A 10,785-nucleotide genomic window follows, 5' to 3' on the forward strand; every position below is an offset into this window, starting at 1 on the left:
ACAGCACTATTTGTAATATCTCAGAAGTGGAGACAAGCCATACAGAAAATGAGTAAACATGAAGTACATTCATAGAATGAAATATAATACAATAATGAGATTATGGAAACTAAAAGTACGTGAAACAATCTGGATGGATTCCCATAAATGTTAATTAGAGCCAAATAAATCAAACATAAAATGGTACATTCATTTGATCCCATTTATATAAAACTTAAAAACAGGCAATGATGTTACAAATGACTGTAGATTTCCTTGACAGGGTAGGGACTAAAAAGAAACATGAGGTAGCTTTTCGTGTTCTGCTAATTTATTTATTTCATGATGGAGGTGCTGGCTACATGGGCATGTTAGCATTGTGAATAGTTATTTACCAAGCCGTACACTTGGGATTTATGTACTTTCTATATATATGATGTTAAGACATGTCTATGTATATAGATATAAATCAGACCTATGTGCGTGCTGAGAGAATTAATGCATATGAACACATACCTTTCATTTCATGGTGAAAATATTGGCCGGGCGTGGTGGCACATGCCTGTAATCCCAGCACTTTGGGAGGCCAAGGTGGGTGGATCATGAGGTCAAGAGATTGAGACCATGCTGGCCAACATGGTGAAACCTTGTCTCTACTAAAAATACAGAAACTAGCCGGGCATGGTGGCTCATGCCTGTAGTCCCAGCTACTCAGGAGACTGAGGCAGGAGAATAGTTTAAACCCAGGAGGCAGAGGTTGCAGTGAGCCGAGATCGTGCCACTGCCCTCCAGCTTGGTGACAGAGCAAGACTCCGTCTCAAAAAAAAGAAAGAAAGAAAGAAAGAAAATATTAAGACCTATAATGCAGGTAAAGAATTCTGAATTAAAGATGAGTGAGAACGGCTATTCTACGTGGAAAGAATCAGAGATGCTTAATAGAAGTAATGAATACATTTTAAAATCTGCCTGAAAGGGTAAGTGGGGCCTTACACGAGTGTGAAGAATGGAACAATCTAGGTGGAAGAGCAGTGAGGAGAAACGTACTGGCATGTTCTACAAAGTTCCCGTGTCCTAGGTGCTAGGAATTCTGGAAGATACTCTGGAGAGAAGTTGTTTATGGATGTTGGGGGACTTCCAACATTAGGCTAAAGAGTTTGGATACTTTTGATTGAGTGCCAGTGATTTTCTGCACAGTTGACATGATCAGAACCACATGTAGAATGTGAAGGCAATAAGATACAGAACAGGTTAGTGTGAGGGAATACTGGATGAAGGATGTCAGAAAGGACATATGGAAAGTGTGCCATTCACTATACTTGACAGCTGGTTTACGTGACAACAGGGAACCAAAATTGAACCTGTATTTTTATGGTTGAATGATGGGGCCTGGAGATAAGAAAATGAGGACCCCATTTGGGGAAGGTTGAGTCTGAGTGCTCAGCATGTTCTTAATAGATTCAGCAAGTACTTTGTAAACACAGGACTGGAGCTCACGTGAAAGGGTGAGCGGGGTGATCAAAGATCAAAGAAAAGAAAAAGAAAACTAGCATGATGCTGCCTCATAAGCTTACATTTTATAAAACATCAAAGACAAATTACTGGAAATATAACTAAGAGTACAACGATCGCAACAGCAACAATACTGTGTAAATTTATTTTGCTGTGGGGGGCGGGTGGTAGATATTGTCTTGTCAATCAGTACATCTCCAATCCCTTCACAGTTCCTGAAACATAGGCCATTGATAAATAGGTTTTTTAAACGAATTAATTATATTCACACAGTGCTTTACCATTTTTAAGTTTCATTATCAATATTCTTAGCATCTCAACAACTTTTTCATTTATGTGATAAGGATACTATTTAATATCTTACATTTTTATACTTACAAAGATTTTTCTTTTGTATGTAGCAAGAGGGAATCATATTTTCATCATATACTTTCCCACAGTTAATGAACAATCTCCTCTCATTTATCCTGTGTCTAGTATAGAGCTGATCCCTTTAGAGTAGTTATCACAGGGGAAACCTTGAGAGAGAAGTAGAAGGAGGCATACATAGCTGGCGTCACTTCAAAGAGTGTGTGTTTGGTCACAATGCAGAAAGACATCTGTTAAAAATCAGTGCCAGAATGCAGTTTGCACTTTCATGGCTATGTTAAAGAGGTTCCTGCATGGTGTTACAGCACAGATTCCTCAGAAAAAATAGGTGCAATTATATGAACTTCAGAGGGAAATTGTGAGAGGTCAATAGGGTGACGCTCGTAAATACAAAGTGCAAATTGCAAGCACCCAGGAGCGGTGATACAAATGCTAGTTTTCTCATCACCATTAGCAAGTTCATCAGTCACCTGGGTGGCAGCAGTAAAACCTTTCTAAAACTATTCCAGGTAAATCCCTTAATGGAGAAACATAAAGTTACCTCCAACCTACAGACATGAGGCCCTAACTGGATCATAGCTTTAGTGTTAAAAGTTCTCAACCTTCCTTGCACTGGTAATAGGCAGGATGCAGCTCTTTACGCCTGTGGCTTGTTAGGATCTCAGTGACAGACATGTTTCCTGAGCAGAAGTCTGTTCTCTTAAATGCCAAATCCACAAGAAGAGTGTCAATAGTATGCATCTGATAATCTGATGACAAACATATTCACAATAAACACTGGTCATATTCCAAAGCCTTATTAGAAATATTATAGCAATCTTGTTCTATTCTATTTGTAAGCCATTGAATGAGTTTTACATACTTAGCCTTACAATCTTCTTGCATTACAATACATAAATTGAGTAAATATCGTGAGACTTCTAATTTTCACATTCATCCAGTCAAACTAAAATGATTGTTATGAAGAAGACACAGCTTTGATGTTAAGAATTATGCTCATATCTCCTGTTTACTCTTTTGCATTCTCTTAACCATCACTGAAGATGGTTTGCTCTTCACTGAAGATTGCTCTCCCTCTGGACTGCCACTTATTCTACGTGGCTGTCCTGTATCCTAACTGACAAAGATACAGATAGATGAATAGATAGATAGATGCCTGTGATATGTAATATATGCAAAAAGATTACTTTTGTAGTTTTTAATTTGCTAAACAAAAACATGAAATCTATTCTTAGATACATTAATTTTATGTAGCATATTATTTGCAAAACAATCTCTGAAGTTTATAGGACACATATTATTAACACTTGACAGGTAAAAAGCTGAGGTTTATCGACTTTAAGTGTTTTGGTGAAGATCATACAGTTAGTCCTGGTATCAATTAGAATGTTTTTGTTGCCAGCAAAACAAATCTACCTAAATGAAAAAATTGAATTTGTTAGTCTTAGAGATGCATTATAAAAGAAATGACAGAAAATTTGAAGATTCAAGCTCATAAAATAACTTAGAATGTCTCAGTCTCACACTCATCTCAAGAGCACTCCTGAAGCAAATGATTTCTTACTGTTTTAAGTCTGCTTTGTTTATCTCTCAGGATTCAAATTCTATGGAGAAGGATCTTGTTGGTCTTGTTTGGGTGATGCATCTGCGTTTTCCACAGATGTGTTCTTGACACATTGATTATAGTCCCACCAGACTGTGTCAAGTGAGAGAAAGAGAATCCTTCCAAGAGGTAGAGTAGATACTGGGTAGTCACAAAGCCACAAGTGGCCCTATATGTCTATAGCCTAGATTTGCTGTTCTCAATTCAGATACCTTTGCTGTGATAGGAATAGATTTTTGCCCCCTGCAGTCAGCATTTATAATAGCTACAGACATACTAACAGCCAGTTGAAACATTCTGGGATGTGAGCTACAGAGTTAGAACTGTTTTAGAATTATGTTAGGATGCATGCACCCTGCTTTCTCAGTCAGCTTCACAGCCAATTCCTGACTACTTTTTCATGTTTGTGAGGATCAATCAAATTGCTTTGGGTGGTTCCACTCTAGATGGAATAAAATATAAGATAATAGGTAAAAGTAATAATACCACCGTCACTGGTAAGGATAATTTATACATAAATAATAAGCTGTATTCTAACGAGGTAGTATTTTCTCCAGGTTTAATTAGCTTCGAGTGTGATTTATAACCTCTTTGTGAAGGAGGAAATCAATTAAATTCTTTGCAGAAGGAGAAAAAGCGGTCTGAATATTTTCAACACAAAAAGGCAATAATTTTTCCATATTAATTAAAGCCAATTCTCATTATCTAAACATAAATCATGCTTACTACTCTTGATTTCTGCAACAAGAGGACAAGGCAAATGTAAACAGGAAAAGCATAAAAGAAAACTGAAAAGGATAAGGAAATATGGAAGATTCAATAAATTTTAAGTTTCTGGCAGGGATATCTGTAGCACATTATCTATTTCATCATAACTGCCAATAAACAAGTTTCGTAAGCCAAGACAGATAAATTGTCAATGCACAGATTAGTCTGAAGCTACCTAATTTATTTTACTCAGTAATTTATTAAATAGAAAGTTTGTTTCTTCCAAGGATTGGTGGTCATAGTAGATATACTGAATTTATTTATTGAGTACTTATCTACTTGCCTAGACACATAGATTATAATAGAATGGTAAAAAAAAACGTGCTTTGAAGTAACATATTTGGGTTCATATTTGGTTCCTGACACATATAAGCTTGGGGAATTTTTTTTAGCCTCTGAACCCTAATGAAATCCTCTGTAAAGTAGTGACAATAATTCCTTTCTCATAGGCTTATTGAAATAAAACAACTATGTGAAATTTCTCATGCATATTTGACAATGGCAAACATTTGTGCAAATGTGCTTATGGTATCCTAGGGAAAACAAAGGTTTTTAAGGGCATAGCAGTAATTTACGTTCTAACTGGAAAGTAAAATAACACAAAGAATTGGTCAAGCCAGCTTCGCAAACATTCAAAACCTTATTTAATGGGAAGGTTCACTAACAATTTTAAGACCAGAAGTCATCATAAGGTGCAGGGAAAACAGAAAACCTGGGGCCGTCAACATGGTTTCCCGGGTTCTTGTTTGCTTCTTCAGAGACACTGTAACCCAGAGGAATATGAAATTCCTAAGCACTGTGCGTGGTTTGATCATTGGCCTAGTGGAGATTTATCTCAGACACGAAACATTTCCATGTTATACCCAGGTAAATAGCTTACATGACACTTTCTAAGAAAACATGTCTCATAATCAACAGATTCCAGATTTTTTTTACAACAAGTAATCTTAGACCAGGTGCATCCTTTTGAAAGCATCCAATGCCATTGGTGTGTTTGTCAAAAGGACTCTCACTAGGGGCCAGACAAGTCAATGGTGACTAACTTCTTTCTTTTGGAGAGGGGTGATGGCAGACCTGCTTCTTAACCCTTTATTTTCTCAAAAGCATTAGACAATAAAATATGACGATTAAAAGGAGTGTAAATATATGCATGTTAGGTATAATCTAACTCTGCACCTTTTAACTTATTTCTTGCAACTTTATTCTCAAACCCATATTGGTAATGGTAAACACAGACTGCTCTCAAAACACATAATGTACTCGTCATTGTATCCTGGTTCCCAGAACAGGGCCTGACACACACTGGATGCTGAATTAATGATTTTTTTGTTTTGTTTTGAGACAGGGTCTTGCTCTGTCACCCAGGATGGAGTGCAGTGGCATGATCTTGGCTCACTGCAGCCTCAACCTCCTGGACTAAAGTGATCTTCCCACTTCAGCCTCTCAAGTAGCTGGGACTACAGGCACACACCACCATGCCTGGCTAATTTTTCCATTTTTTGTAGAGAGAGGGTCTCACTGTGTTGCTCAGACTGCTCTCAAATTCCTGGGATCAAGTGATCCTCCTGCCTCAGGCTCCCAAAGTACTGGGATTACAGATGTGAGCCACCACGCCCAGCCTTATTTATTTATTTATATTAATTTCAATTTTTATTATAAAGGGTACATATGCAGGTTTGTTAACAGGGGTAAATTGTGTGATGCTGAGGCTTGCAGTTCCAATGATCCTATCACTCAGGGAGTAAGCATAGTACCCAACAGGTGTTTCTTCACCCACGTACCCTTCTCTCCCTCCTCTGTCTAGTGGTCCACAGTATCTATTGTTCCCATCTTTACATTCATGTGTATTCAATGTTTAGCTCCCACTTGTAAGTAAGAACATGTGGTATTTGGTTTTCTCTTTTGGCATTAGGCTGCTTAAGATAATGGCCTCCAGCTTTATCCATGTTACTGTAACAGACAAGACTTCATTCTGTTCTATGAATGCATAGTATTCCATAGTGTATATGTACCACAGTTTCTTAATCCAATCCATTGTTGATGAGCACCTAGGTTGATTACCTGTCTTTGCTGTTGTGAATAATGTTGCAATGAACATATAGGTGCAAATGTCTTTTTGATAGAATGAATTATTTTTCTTTGTGTATATATCTAGTAGTGGAACTGATGGATCAAATGGTAGTTCTATTTGAAATTATTTGAGAAATCTCCAAACTGCTATTCACAGTGGCTGAACTAGTTTGCATTCCTACCAACAGTTTCTTATAAGCATTCCCCTTTCTCCATAGCCTCGCCGACATCTGTTGTTTCTTGACTTTTTAATAATCACCATTCTGACTGATGTGAGATGATATCTCATTGTGGTTTAGATTTGCATTTCTCTGCTGATTAGTAATGCAGAGTACTTTTTCATATATGTTACCTGCTTATATGCGTTCTTTAGAGAAGTGCGTATTCATGTTCTTTACTTATTTTTAATTGGATTTTTTTGTTTGTTTTTTTGCTTGTTGATTAATTTTAAGATCCTTGTAGGTTCTGGATATTAGACCTTTGTCAAATGAATAGTTTGAGAATACTTTTTCCCATTGTGTAAGTTGTCTGTTTACTCTGTTGGTGGTTTCTTTTTCTATGCAGAGGCTTTTTAGATATAATTAAGTCCCACTCGTAAATTTTTGTTTTGGTTGCAACTGCTATCAGGGATTTAGCCATTAATTCTTTGCCAAGACCTGTGTCAAGAAGGGTATTTCTAGCTTTTCTTCTAGGATTTCTATAGTTTGACATCTTACATTTAAATATCGAATCCATCTTGAGTTAATTTTCATATATCGTGAGAGATAGGGGTCCAGTTTCATCTTCTGCATATGGCTAACCAGTTATTACAGCACCATTTATTGAGTAGGGAGTCCTTTCCCCTTTGCTTATTTTTGTTGGTTTTCTAAGAAATCAGATGGTTGTAGGTGTGGGCTTATTTCTGGGCTCTCTATTTTGTTCCACTAGTCTATGTGTCTGTTTTTGTGCCAGGACCATGCTATTTTGATTACTGTAGCCTTATAGTATAGTTTGAAGGTTGGGTAATATGACACCTGCAGCTCTGTTCTTTTTGCTTAGGATTGTTTCAGCTATTTGAGCCCTTTTTTGGTTCCAAATGAATTCAATATAGTTTTTTTTAATTCTGTGAAAAATGATTCTATAGATAGAAAACCCTAAAAACTCCTCCAAGAGGGTCCTAGAACTGATAAATGAATTCAGGAGAGTTTTGGATATAAAATCAATGTGCAAAAATTAGTAACATTTTTATACACAAATAGTGTTCTAGCTGAAAACCAAATCAAGAACATAATCCCATTTACAATAGCTACAAAGAAAATGAAATATTTAGGAATTCATCTAACCAAGGAAGGGAAAGATCTCTACAAGGAAAAGTACAAAACACTGCAAAAGAAATCAGAGACAACACAAATAGATGGAAAAATATTCCATGTTCATGGATTGGAAGAATCAATATAGTTAAAATGGCTATACTGCCCAAAGCAATTTATAGATGTAAAGCTATTCTTCTCAAAATATCAATGAATCAATTAATTAATATTACTTTCAGGAGACTTTTAGGTGCTTAAACATAATAGACTGTGCTTTCTATCTAAAGCATTTAACAGTAGCCAACACATAGTAGGTGTTCAATATAAGTTTGTTGATACAAATTAAAGAACTGCATATGTCACAGTCACTAGTGACTTCTTGTGGATATTAGGAAGTGCAAAAAGGGTGGATTTTGCATGCTTACGCTGAAATCCCAATGCATTTTATTGAATACCAGAGTATACTAAAGAAAGTTAACTTTTAGAAACATGCGAGACTTCTGTGCATACTGATATTTGGAAATTTGGGCTATCAGCAAGGTTACCATTTCTTATTTATTTACTTAACTCATCAGAAACAACAACAAAAACATCTTCAGTAAAAGCCATTTGCCTAACCTGCACAAACCCAAAAGGTTTGTATTAGTTTGCTAGGACTGCCGTAGCCAAGTACCTCATACTGGGTCTCTTGAAACAACAGAAATTTACTCTTATAATTCTGGATGCTGGCTATCCAAAATCAGTGTGTTGGCAGGGCTATGCACCCTCTGAAGTTTCTAGAGGAGCATCATTCCTTGTGTCTTCTGGCTTCTGCTAGTGCCATGTGTTCCTTAGCTTGAAGCAGATTGACTCCAATCTCTCTGGATTAGATCATCATATGACTGCCTTCTTCCTGTGTGTCTCTATATCATCTCCCTACTCTATGAGTTTTTCTCTGGGTCCAAATTCCTTCTTTTTATAAAGACACGAGTTAAGTGGCATATGGGCCCACCTTAATGACCTCATCTTAACTTGATTATATATGAAAACATCCTATTTCCAAATAAAGTCATATTCACAGGTACTGGGGGCTAGGGATTTAGCATATCTTTATCTGGGGCACAATTCGACCCATAACAAGGATTATATTTGTGTATATGTAAATATAATATGTATATATTATTTTATATATAAAATTATATAATACTATATATTCTCAATATATAATGTAAATATAAATTGTATATTATATTTATGAAAGAAAGAAAAAATGACACTCGAAGAAACGAAAGCTTCTGGAACTGGTAGCTTCAGTTCCAGATAATAAAATATATATTTTATATATATTTATATATTATAGATATTTATGTATATATATTTTATATATATTTATATATTATATATATATATTATATATATATATATAAAAATTCCAACTTTCCAGTTTGACTTTGGACACTCTATCCTGACAACTTGAATTATTCCAAGACAATTCTGATAAAAATCTGTTCTTTTTTGTTCTATACAAAGTAATGGGTTCTAAATCAACGTGTACCTTTATTTGGCTGGACAACGTATTAAGCCTTGAATCGACAGGCCTCAGAACTTTGTATTAACCAAAGATTTTTTCTAATCTAACAATATTCCCTAATTCTTTTTTTCTTTCTTTCTTTATCATTCCTTCAGTGCCTTCTATTTTTCATAAACTATAAGTCATTTTATAGATCAAAGAACCAATAGACTAAGTAGCTTAATGAGGGTAGTTTTTAACCAATGAAAGAACATGCATCTGAAAAGATAGATTTTGATTTTCAATTAAGGCCTTTTCTGAATAATAGGAATAATAAAAATATATGGCCTTATTTCTGGTTTTAATTCTTACATTTAAAGATCTTGGAAGTCATCACTCCCCCTTCTTCCAACAAGAAAAACCTGAACAAATTGAAAATCAATGACTTTTATTAAAGGCATCAGTGATTTCAAGTAACAGGGCAAACTATCCCCTTAAGTGTGGAAAGACAGTCAAATTTATCAAATTACAGCTGGGATCCACCTACCTGGAGCAGAAGCTACTGGAGCCATTAACTGATAGGGACACCAGTTTATTTCATTATCTAGTAGAAAGACTGAAATAGTAATTTGACTAGTTTTTGGAGGATCAATGTGGAATATTTTGACAGTGAGAAATTCCTTGAAACCCAGTGTTAGGGAAGTCTCACATTTTCATGGATTTTACCTCCAGGAGTAGTACCAGGCTCTTGCAGTAAAGATCATGGGTTCAAGGGGGGTAAAAGTAATAACCATTTTGAGATATCCCCAAAACTTTTCCTGTTAAAAATGCGTAGTCAACAACAACAACAAAAATGACTTTACGAGAGACTGATCTGCTATGGGAGAAGGGCAAATAGCCAACTTGAGTATCCCCAGTTTTTTTTGTCTCATGTAAGGAAAGAAAAAACTGCTGAAAAACACTTTTGAAGGTCACTGGCCAGGAACTCAGTCTACTAAAAGCCTGAGACTTAATTATAAGATTATAGAACACTTCTCCAACTTCATACTTTATAACCACGCAACGGAGTGCCATTATAACAACAGCATATTAAAAAAGAAAGAGCTGTAATGTACAGACTATGTCAAAGGTATTCTTAGGGAACTCCAAAGATAACAATAAAGAAAGAAAGAAAAACAAAATGACACTCGAAGAAACCAAAGCTTCTGGAACTGACAGCTTCAGCAAACATTCAACACAGCCCAGCACTTAGTTAAATTAACATAAAACCTCACACTATAGGAAGATTTACATCAGTTCCTATTACACAATATATTGTGTCTTTCAACAAAAAATTACAAGGTATGATAAAAGGCAGAAAAAGACAGCCTAAAGAAACACAGTAAGCATCAGAACCAGACTAATATATAACACATATTTTTCTATTATCCTATAGGGATTTAAAAATAACTATGATTAATATATTAAAGAGTCTAATGGAAGAGTGGACAATATTGAAGGACAGATGGGTAATACATGCAGAGAGAAGGAAACTGAGAATCAAAAGAAAATGCTAGAAAAAAAATGTGCTTCAACAGAATTGGAGAGTACCTTTGAATAAATTTCCTGTAGACTAGACACAGCCAAGAAAAGAATCAGTGAGTTTGAACATGTCAATAGAAACTTTCCAAACTAAAATGCAGAGAGAAGAAAAAGAATGTAAAAAAAAA

This window comes from Hylobates moloch, unplaced genomic scaffold (assembly GCF_009828535.3).
Source record: "Hylobates moloch isolate HMO894 unplaced genomic scaffold, HMol_V3 SCAFFOLD_11, whole genome shotgun sequence".
Classification (NCBI taxonomy): domain Eukaryota; kingdom Metazoa; phylum Chordata; class Mammalia; order Primates; family Hylobatidae; genus Hylobates; species Hylobates moloch.